General features: G+C 37.7%; 1 protein-coding gene across 1 annotated transcript in view; it reads left to right on the top strand.

The window, feature by feature from the left end:
* The window catches only part of LRRC7 (leucine rich repeat containing 7), a 98,851-nt gene that overhangs the window by 9,467 nt on the left and 77,309 nt on the right, over positions 1–12,075 (top strand). The gene's annotated exons all lie outside the window — the stretch shown is intronic.

Here is a 12,075-nt window from a genome sequence, read left to right as displayed (position 1 = left end):
AAATTCWAGTGAGAAGAGGGTTTTGGAAAAAAGTAAGCATATAAGGTATAAAGGGAGGTTGGATATTGCTAAGCAGTGGACTATAACTCAACATCCAAAGCCTATAATGTAACATTTAATAAAATGACATATAAACAAAATATGAGATACCCCTCGTTAGTGATGATGTAACAGTATTTATCTCATCCAGAAGTAATGAATTTCTTAAAAAATGTATTCATTGTGACCTCAGAACTACCTCACCGTATGATCTGTACAGGTGTTAATTGTATTTGTTTGTTCACAGTAGAATTTAGAAATTTGCATTGTCAGAATGTTGAAGAAATGTCTCATTTGGTATTATTTCTTGGTACTATTTATTAAAAAATACTGTATTTCTGTGGGGTTACTATTGGTTGACCTATACTTAAATGGTATTTTAAAAAGAAAACAGTAAATAAAAATAAAAATACATATTCCGTACTGAAAACAGCAAGTAGTGCTGCACAATCAAGAAGTAAGTTTTTGCGTTCAGACCAACATTGTGTAAATGTTTCTATGGCAGGAATCCTTAGCAATCAAATGATATGCATGGATTTTGGAATTTTTATAAATGGCGATTGTATGTCCTTGTTATAAGTGAGTTTTATTATGGTGGCATTAAACTGTTTATGAAACCTTGCTTAATACTGAATTACATATTACTTATATGATRCAGGGATGTTTTCACTGCTTCCTGTGGGAATATACCTAAAGGCAAAACTTTTTTTTTTTTAAAAAAAAGAAATTTGTCATGCAATATTCTTAGTTTCAGCAGAACGTGTGCTTTTTGGTATAAAGTTATTCTTTCCTCTATTTTGAATTATATTTACTTTTTAGAAAAGCAAAAACAAATTCTAGTCAGCTACCAAGAGCTGTAGCTGCGTTTAAATGAGACCTGTTCAGTAGAGCAAATTTGTAGCCTTTGAAGTCTTTATCAGCTGAAGGCCTGTATGCCGCGGTGTGTGTGCGTTACCGGTCCGTCAGGAAGGGARTGAAGCCGGCTCTCCTCCGTGAGTGAAGCTGGGTGGCAGTAGTTCCGTTCAGCGTGGATATAGTCCATTGCGCTGCGTTCCTTCATGACAGCGGCAGAGCCATGCAGCGCCCAGCACCGCGCACCGTGCTGTGGAAGGATCGGGGCGGAGTTCTTACTCTTCATCACAGATTCTGGTTACATAATATTACACAGTTTTAAATACTGAAATATTTTGCCTAGATTTTGGGCACAGAAGGTGCATGTCAGAGTCAAGGGGTGATGTGTATGTGCTCAGATTGAGTCGTCAGATTTCCACAAGACAGTTCTGATCATACAGAATATTTTCCTATTTCTGGTCTAATTCTAATCTTGCTTAAGGTGTTGGTTCGCTTCAGTGACAGCAGGATTGGGCAGGATTGTTTGACATCATTATTAACAGAAATGATGAAATGATCGGTGGGTTTTTTTGTTGTTGTTTTTTGTTGTTTTTTTGTTTTTTTGTTTGTCTGTTTTGTTTTTAACGCTTCTGTGATACCTGTGTTTACCAAGTGTTTTCGGTGATTACCAAACGTCAGATGGTGTTTGCCAGGCAAATTTTTTCCTTTCAAGTTTGGTAAATGTTTGGAAGATTCCTACTGAAGTATAGTAGCTTTTGTTCTCAATAGCACTATATTTGTTAAGGTGATTGAGTGTGGGTCCCCCCCCACACACACACACACGACTGTATAATTTTTAAAGTGAGGAAAGTCTTTCATTCCTGTAACCGAGGGAAGCATTATTCAAAGTTATGTTTGTTGTCAGCTCTTTGCTATGGCAGAAGGTTTTACTATATGGTACTGAGATGAATTGAAAATAAAAGTTTTTGCTTGTGCATATGCTCTGAGAATAAATAAATAAATGGCACAGCTGCATTCTGAAATAAAGTAGAAGTACAAGAAAGTTGATAGAAAGCCATTTTTGTGTCAGCTGGGACAAAAATGGAAGGTCTGTGCTTTTCTGGGTGCCATAGAGCAGTTTCCTCTGCAGGCAAACAAACAAAATGCACAGTGCAATGGATGGACAGGCATTAACACATACAATAAAGTATCAATTTAGGGACTGGAACCTGTTTCCTACTTAGGGTGAACTTGATTTTTTTACTAAAAAAAAATACCTAGTAGTCTAGACCTAGTAGTCTAAAGCAGCAGCTATTTGCGTGCAGGGGGAGAAAATGAGGGCTGAGTGTGGGAGGTGGTGGGAGGAGAGTGGTGAGGCCCGGGGGATGCAGGCTGCCCCAGGGCGCGCGCGCAGCTCGCGCGGGATCCCTCTGGCACTCAGGCTTCACAGCAATATTGGGTGGCTTTGTTTTCGTGACCAGTAAGAGAAGCCAAATAGTGACAAGAATACCATGCCTGCAGTGAAGCAATATGTAGCAAATGCAGTAATATAAATTAGAATATTTATTGCAATCTGGTTGTAAAAGAGGTGCTGTAGCTCTTTCAGATATGTACTTAAAGGCTTTCTTTTTTATACCAAAATTTATTTACTTTATCATTAAAAAAGATAACCTGATTATGTTGATACTTTGTCTAGTAGTCTAATGTAAAAGACATGCAAAGAAAAGCAAATAAATACTTTTATTTTAATATTGATTTTTCTATGCTGCRTAATCATTTTAAGTAATTTCTGCTAACTCAGTGGTATTACCATATTAAGTGCAATTTAAAAGTTAGTGATGGGACAGTTATTAAAAGATGATCATGTTCTTTCATCTGCTCTGTGCTGTTCTCTGTGCATATATACGTATGTATGTATATAAAATTTTAAAGGAATTATTTAGTATTTTGGCATGAACATGTATTTAGTAAGTTCTGTATTTACTGCAGCTCTCTATTTGCTCTGTATTTCCAAGGTAACTCAATGCCAAAGGTTATAAAAGTACTTAAAAATGATGAAGTTAAGTAAATACTAATGATATTTGCTGAAAGGTAGCTTTCTAACCAGATCTCTGGTAGTGCACCTATTTAATACATGTTACATCTTTGACTTTTAAATTTGTCATTTTAGATAATTTTATCTAAAACATGGGCAAAAATATCACTGTATTCCCAGACACTTCCCTGATAGAAAAATACAAATGCATTGTTCATAAAATGTTTTGCAGTTTTTTTCTGATTTTTTTTCTGACAAGCATACTAACCATTTAAAGTAATCCTGTCTTGCTGTACTGTACTGGGTTAGATACAAACATTATTTTTCAAATGAAAACGTTGTGGGATGTTCCTATTTTCTGTTTGCAATACTTTCTCGTCAGAAAATATTAGTAGGCTGACTGGTATTTTTAGTAATTGTTTATACTGAAAATGTATGTTTAGTCTACAGTTTATCACAATATTGTTTTATGTAATCACTTATTTTCTATTTCATATGGTTTGATTAAATATTACTTGTATCTGTTGCCAGGTGCTTTTGCACATACAGAAATATCTTGAAATCTTTGGCCGATATTGCATATATTTTCTGATGTTGTATTAATGCATTACTTAATGTGACAAAAATAGAAGAATCCGTTTTGTTCTCTTTAATTTCTGTTAAAAGGATTTTTGAAATTCTGGCCACGCTTCTTCTGTTTGAACAATGTTACCTACTAGATCACTGGGCTACCTTTGGCTTGAAGAGCTAACCCAGATCTCTTTTTATATTTTATTTGGATAAAAATGCACTTGATCTTTACTCACTGTAACAACGTGTTGTATTCTTGTGTTGTAGAGAGCACAGCTCTTCAGCATTCTGTTCTGTTAAACTACCTTTCTGAATATGTAAAGGTGTGGCTTTCTAATTGCCAGTGATGTTTCGGGCTTTTTGTACCCAACTATAGTGATTAAAATCAGTGGAAAGTTTCCCATTTACTTCAGTTGGTTTTGGATGAGGCTGTTTGTGCTTCAGTGGTTAATTATTTCGTGTTTGAGTAAATTCTCTGAGCAGAGATAGGTAATTCCCAGCTTTCCATCCTGTCGAATAATGACGCAGTTCAATCTGGATGGTCAGCGTGGGAAAACAGGTTGCCTAGGTAGGAACAACCTAGACGATTGCTATGGAGAATGTCGGAAGAGGCCTGCGGGTCACACCAGGGGCCTGCAGTCCTGTGCGCAGCAGTGGCCTGGCAAGGTCTGAATAAGCTGGTGTCCTCTGTGAACCTTTTCTTCACTGACATCCTTTCTTGTGTCRTGTGCAAACACCCTAAGCAGCACGTGCCCCACAGCTCAGAGCCTGACTTCTGTTGGCTGCTCCTCCTCCTACATGCGCTTAGTTAAAATGGATATTCTTCCCATCTTTATCCATTCATTTATCCATGTGAGGACCTTCTCTCATCACATGAATAGTTAGTTTAAGAACWTTAACTGAAGGATCTTTTCGCACAGCTTTTGGAAGTCAGAGTAGCCTACATTGTCCAGATCTCTTGTATTCTTGACTCTTTTAGAAAACTCCAATAGATTTCTGAGTAATCACTTCTCTTCGCAGAAACTGTGTTGGATTTTCCCAGTGTGTTGTATTTGTGCACATTTGTGCATATTCTATTGTCCAGAAGTGATTCTGTTAATTTATCTGGTAGAGATGTCAAAGACTGTAACTGTAGTTTCATTCAGGTTTCATTCATTCTCCCAGTTCATTCTCTGTGGGTAAGTGTTTCAGCGTGCAGCCTTCCCAATCTGAATACAAATGCAGAAGTGGAGTTTTCCTGCTGTGACCATCTTTTCTCCATGAATTCCTTTATGCCTTTTCCTCAGAGTCTGGCAGGCTTCCTGTTCTTGAGGTGCTTGAAGAAAGATTTATTATTAGTTTTTATGCCTTTTTATCAAACATTYCTGAAGCTATTTTCTGGCCTTCTATATTTAAGCATTTTTTTTCTATTTTCCTGATTTGGAYACACTTTCATCTTTTTGAGGGATGTCTTCTAAGTCTCCCATATGCTATTCTTCAGCCATGTTGTCCTTGGACTTTCTCAAGCCCTTTTGACAGGTGGTATTATATTGCTTTAAGGCTGCATATGTCCTTTGATTTTCTCCCAGTGGAGATTTAGCTTGCTCAGCTGATGGTGAGGACATCTCACTGTGATTATTTTCCTCTTCAGCTGTCTAGCACCTTCCTGAGAAAGGCTGGAGCCACTAAACTCGGAGAGCAGGCATTATTCCTTAACGCTGCCTCACGCTGCAGAGGTCCTTAACTCACTGCTCAGTGCAGGAAAGGCTGGACTGGCRGACCATTTGCTGCAGCACGTTATGGTCCCAGGACTGTTTGTGCATGTCGCATCTTTACTGGCAGTGGAGCCCATGCCAGTTGGTAGCTTTGGCAAGCACTAAGCACGTGTAGAAAACTGACTGCTGGACGACCACAGTGCTGGAGCACTGCTGCTGCCTGCATTGCAATTGGGGCTGCTCTGCCACTTGGGCATGTTACGCCCCCTTGCACAACCACCGTGGTTTCAGGGGAAGAAAACTGCTGAGAGCGTGGTGACATGCTGGAGTGTGCATAGTTGACTCCCAAGTAGAGATGAGACAACACAAATTCACACCAAAAAGAAATTGTCCTCAGCACTAAATCATGAAGGTGGGTGCACTCAGGGAGCACTTGTGCCTTTGCTTTGTCTGTCTCGGCAGGACAGGATCTGGTTGTTTTCCAGAGTTGTTCAGTATTACCCAYGTAGGTTGTTCAGTATTACCTGTGTAGGTGTCGGTGACGGTGCAGCCTCTCTGGGCTCCTCTCGTTTGGAGAGAGCTCTGTCTCCTGGGGCCAGGAGCTGCCTGCATCRCGTGCATCGCCAGCCACGTGTTCCCCCTGTATTTTATAGCTCTTTGTTCAGAGTTTTCAGTATGGGTAGGTCTGAGTTTGAGTTTGTTTCTACACAGTCTGAACTGTATGCTGTGATTTTCAAGTATATCTGGCTGCTTTTGTGACAGAACGTGCTTTTTTGCTTATTTATCAGAATTCTTTTAATGAATATGCCTCTAAAATTATTTAGTTATCATACCTTTTCTTTAACTGAAAACCAGATATTTTCCGATAAAAGCACGATGTTTGAAAACTGTAAATCTTGGAGTACGTGGTTTAATATTCTGTTCTGTCAGTGCTATAAAAAGCTGTAACTACAGATGTCATTCTGTCTTTTGTGTCTATTGAAAAAGAAAACATTCCACTTAGGTTTTTTTGCAATTTATAAGAATTAATGCACAATTGAAATGTGCAGCTCATTTAAATGCATATATACATACACAGATAGGTAGATACATGCACACACATGCACACGTCTGTATATTTACGTGTACACRGTTGGTGAAGAGCTGTAATATCACACCCCATTACTGGAGGCACTGTGTCCGCACCAGCTCACGCTAATGCAGTGGTTAGCGTTATACCTCCCTGTACGATGATCGTTTCTCTCCCTCATTGATCGGAGGCACCCGCAGAACAGCGGGCAGTGGGAGCCGTGGGTCAGCGCCACGTGGGGGTGCTGGTGCAGGTGTCCCTCTGCTCCCYGACCGCGCCTCTGCCTCGTGCCTGGCTGCCCTTGGGATCTGGCATTTCTGCCTGCACTCTTCTTCTTCCTCAAACTCTCACCAGCATAACATCTAAGAACAGAGAGGAGAAATGTTACTGAGAGCATACCAACTTACRAATATATTTTGATATTTGCAAATCATAATAATGAACCAGAAAGTGAGGGTGCACTTTTCCTAGGGCAACCTGGTACCACGAATACCTACATTGCGTTGAGGTACCCCTGTGTTTTTCTAACCCTAAATCTAAATTTGTAACTTTCCTTATTTTTTGGCCAAATGTTGTAGGAACAGTCACACAAACAGAAAACCCAGAGATGGTTGTCCTCCCCTCACCCCCGATTCACCACTTTGCTTGCTTGTGTGCTGAGGATCTGTGCTGTGTCAGGACAGTGCAAAGTTACTGCAGCGCTGAAGAAGTAAATCTCTAGTTCCTCAAACAAAGCTTAGCTGGAAATGAATCTTCTGAGCACGTTTCAGATGTAACAAAAAGAGATTTTAATTTACCTAATAGTCACATTTAAGCAAGGTCTAGTTACTACTCCTTTGGAGGCTCATTAATTTGCATAGAATTTTGTATTTTCTGAGATTAAACTTATCATGAATATTCATTGTTCTTCATAGCAAAAAATGTCAGCAGACCTGTCACTCCTAAACTGAATGTTTTGGGACATTAATATCCCACTGAATTCTTGAGAAGAAGAATTCAGAGTATTTCATATCTCAAAAAGGAATCTGGAAACTGTATCCCTGCTGTTCCTTGCATCAAGCAATCAGGGAACCTGCCTATATTTTTTCAAAAATCTTTGAGTTAATTAAATATAAAGTAGTTAGTATCATCCTTGCTCTTAGAGTTACTTCAGCTGAGGAAAACACCATTTCAAGGATTCATGGGAATTCTTTAAATTGAAATAGGTAAAACCAAAAAACTGTATAAGCTACATTTGTAAATAGTGAATTATTAGTGTCTGAGAAACTGTAGGTGCTATTAATTTATGAAAAAATATTTATATTTCTGGTGCGCRTCGTAATGACTCGCTTTCCCACATGAAGCTGTAACTTCTCATGTTGTCTTTCATTCTCTTGATAGTCAGTATTACAGCTGTTGTTTTTTCAGTGTAATGCTTTTAGGAAATAGTGTACAGTGGAGACATTACCAAAGGGCGAGACCCTGGCAGTTAATGTTAGAGAAAAGCAGAACTTCTCTCTGTCTTTAGCTACTACTCAGAATTAATTTGCTTTGTGGAAAATATGAATTATACATCAAGTTCTGAAGTACAGTTTCGAAAACTGAAAGAACTGGGTGATTCTGAAGACTACAGCAATTAAAAGCTGGGTGAAATTTGCTAGTGCAGTGTGCAAGGTCATGTACTAAAGGACTAATAAGAATTTATGCTATAAATTAGGGCTTCTTTGGAAAGAGAGCTTACTGGAGAAAGGAAGACTTGAGTGTATTAGTAGGGTATAAAATGTCTAAGTCATCAATATAATACAGCCATGACAAAGCCAAATGTTCTTTGTCACAGTATTTTCTCTAGCGATAAGGAAGTGTTTGTGACATTGTGTAACAAATGAGGGAGACTTCATTTTTAATAGTTGTGTAGTTCTGATAATGTGTATTTACTGAGAAAGGAAGAAAAGTTCCAACTGAAACAAGGATAAGGAAAATCTAAAGATGGTCCTAATCTAACAGAAGGCTAATAAGTGCAGAATATATCATATGAGAAGACCCTAAAAGTTACAGGTCATTTAATCTAAGAAAACAAAAGCCGAAGGCAGATATGATAGTGTTTGTATATATACACGTCATCAGGGTAGGCGATGTGGAAGAGAACTATTCCTTCTGTCTAGACAAGGGATGCTGTTGTGCATGGTTGGCACAGGAACGGATAAGGCTGAACAGGCCATGCAAGGTAGCAATGAAAAGTATCTGACAGACTAGAGCTGTCAGACTCTGCACAGTCCTTGGAGTACTGTCTCTCCTCCTCTCATGCTCCCTCCTCTCCTTTTAAGATTGAAACATCAGTTTGCGTTCTGCAGAAAGACGGAAGCAACACTTTCGGCTCAGGGATCTCTTTACAGACTAGTGGAGGAAGGAGGTGCAGGGAAGTGCTCGGGTGCTGCCGCCTGTCCCACGGCCGCTGGAGGAACTGGCCCCGGGTGGCCGGACAGGCAGGGGACAGCTTGGCTGTGTATTCACTTTGCCCTGTGTGGCAGTCTTKTCTTCTGTCAGAAATGATTAGTTTTCATCAGAAATTTATGGTAAGATTAAACTCAAGTGGCACATCTCATGGTCCTGAAGGCTTGAACTGGWTGTGTATTGCTACGTCATATCTGCTTCCTGTGTAAGGCAAGTTTGGATAATTGTTAAATAAACTGGCTGAAATCAACCAACTGGTAATGTTGGTTATGCAAATGCTATAATTACATTGCAAGACTCTTTGTGTTGATCAGCTCTTTGACGTTTGTTTGAAGAAGTTCACATGCATTTTTTGTTATGCTCTATTTGTTTTCAATCAGAACATTTCTGAAAGGTCAATATTCATTTTATAATTATTTCTGTCCCCTTGTTTTGCCATTCTTGTACTTCAAGATTCCTGCATTGCCAAATATTACATATTTATCAGCTCAAGTTGTGAGGTAAAACAACTTTAAGAATACAATGATGTTAAAGTTTTTTTTTTTCCTTTGCTTATATTAGTGTTTTTATATTGATGTGTTTTCGATCTTAAAATGTAAGGCAGTTTTTTGTTCTTGACTGCACTGTTTTAGGTTTTGACTGTAATAAAATATAACTATGCGAAAATACAGACTATATATTTAAGCCACAAAGTCTTATTTCTGAGAATTGCTACAGATAATGTTTTCTGTCAAGAATCACAGCCTTCTTGAAAAATCATTGTAGGAAATACAATGTAAAATAGGTAATTTGCTGTTTTCTGTTTTTTCTCTTCAAATGTCTCAAGCTGTAATGAATCTCTGGGTTTTAACTGCTACTTCATTTTTTACAAGAGTACTTGTGTGCATTCCAGTTCTGCAAAATTTTTTTGGCAGAAAAAAAAAAAATCTTTTACAAACTGACTACATCCAAAATTGTATGAGCCGAGGTTTCTATTTCTTTCATTATTTGGCCAATAATCGAGCARTATCAAAATTCTTTCACAACTAAAAAACAAGCCAGTACTTTATAAGCTGCACTGCAAATGCCAAACTTCTGATTACTTTACCTAACTACTGTGAGCTGCACCAATGTGCCAACTATCCACAACTACAAATGTCCAGCAAGCAAATTGAAGATAAGCATTGAGTAAGACAAAGTGGTAGAGATTGTCCCGTTCCAGTTGTGGTTATCATACATACATATGTTTCAAAATTACTCGAAACTCTTGGACTCGTCATTTCTTAAAAGTAGTGAGACTGTTATAAGGAGACTCAAAGGATCAAAGTTTCTAAGCAGCATTATAAAAAGTCTATGGTATTTTGTTTTAAAACAATATTAATTATGAAGTAAACTAGATTCTGTGTTAACATACTGCATATAAAATAATAGTAGGTATTTTACAGAGGTTAAAGTTTGCAAATCAGAAGTATCTCAACCTGTAGAGAGATACAACTCTTACGCCCATCTGTAGTTAAGACTTTATTCCAAACTAAGAAAATGCACAAAATAATTTAGATGAATCAGTTCTTGCATAAATACATTGTATCTTTTGGAAGCTGCCATTTCTCTATAAATAACCATCTTGGTATAAAAACTGGCATATATCACTTTGAAGGATCTGCGGTGATTAATCAAAATACTGTTTGAAACACTGTCAGGTAAAATTATTTTATTCTTGTTCCCTATTTCAATATCACTTTACTTTGACTTTGTAAGATAATTACAAACATTTTTCAGTCTTTGCAGTGTTGGAGGACTGGAGATATGACCTTGCTTGATTCTTTAGTTTCATCTCAGCAGAAGTGAGACAATAAAAGATTCAGAAATATATTCAGACATCTAAAAACGTCACAATCAGTTACCTTTTTTCAAATATGAAATCTGCTGAATAAAAATGGTAATTGTCTGCTATTCCTGAAGATGAAGTGTAAAAAGCATTCTTATGACTTAAGAACTTTAGTCCTGTTGACTTCAACAACACTTTTATTCCCAAGTCCTTTTCTACTTTCAAAATCCCATTTTAGAAAGTAGATTTGGAAAAATTGTCTCAAGTGCATTGAAACTGAGAATCATGGAATGGTTGAAGTTGGAAGAGACTTCAGAGATCTAGTCTGACCCTCCATCCAAGCAGGGTCACCTAGAGCCAGTTGACCAGCACTGTGTCCAGTTGGGTTTGAATGTCTCCTAGGATGGAGATACCACAGCCCCTCTGCGCAACGTGTTCCAGTGCTCAGTCTCCCTTACTGTAAGTCTGTCTACAGGCATCTAAATATAAGCTTAAAAGCTTAACTTTGGACTGCTATTTTTTGAAATGGTATTCTACTTTCCTCCTAGTTTATTATAAAGGTGTAAACTGTTTCCCACATTTTGAGGCTTCAGATGTTTTCGTCTTTATGATGGCCTCTTTTTTCACAGTAACTCAGGTTGCATTTAATCGATCATGTTCCAAAAGACTTAGTACTTTGACAATACATCAGTAAAACATTGCCAGTATTTTAACAAGCAGCTACCACTAAGTATCTCTCCATTAGGATGTTTAAATATATTTGCAAGAAAATGTATTCTGTCAGAATTTTTTTCTTGACAGAAATGGGGATGAAAAATTGCCTTAAGTGTTCTTGTCTAAAGTTAGTAATGGCGGTATCTCCAGTAAGAGATGTTTAAGAAGATATAACCAGAACTTTTGTACTTCAGTGATGATATACCAGTACTTCTGTTGGTATGTAGGACAATCCTGATATTACTTCATGAACTGCAATTAATGGTTCCTGTAAAAGTAGGCCTAAAACTTATGTTCATTCATTCTGTGAAAAACTAGTGTCTGATAATATAAAGCGTGTGTTGAATTATTTAGATTTGAATAATWTATTTTTCTATCTGGATGAAAAGTTATTTTTAGCCAACATCTAGCAGTAGGAAACATAGAGGTGCCTCTCTGCCATCTTCAAGATGGTGAGAGTCATATGCCAAATATTACTGTCATTTATATGTTTAATTAAAAAGGGCTAAAATTTTACACTATAAAAAAAACAATTTGTCAGGTACACCATTTACCAGATACCCCCTCTTTTAAGCAGAACTAGTGAGGTGATCTTTATTGCACTGATCTTAAAGTCAATTTTGCTCTGTTTAAGTAATTTTGAATTTAGATACTGCAGTGGGTCCTGAGTTCATAATTGTTAATGATGGTGGTTTTTCAAAGAACGTGGAATGATTCTTATTGTCATTATGTCATCTACGTTACACCTGTAGTACATGAAGGTGATAATTGCCTCTGACCAAATACAGACCTTATATAGCAAGATCATGGCTCTCAACAGAGCTGTGTGTAAGTTTACTTGATGTGAATTTGGCATCAAGATTTAGTGTAAGGATGTATTGACCCT

This window comes from Rhea americana, unplaced genomic scaffold (assembly GCF_003343005.1).
Source record: "Rhea americana isolate MKP2758 unplaced genomic scaffold, rheAme1 scaffold_239, whole genome shotgun sequence".
Lineage (NCBI taxonomy): Eukaryota > Metazoa > Chordata > Aves > Rheiformes > Rheidae > Rhea > Rhea americana.
Note: the sequence above shows the minus strand (reverse complement) of the source record. Positions and strands in the feature narration are given on the sequence as shown.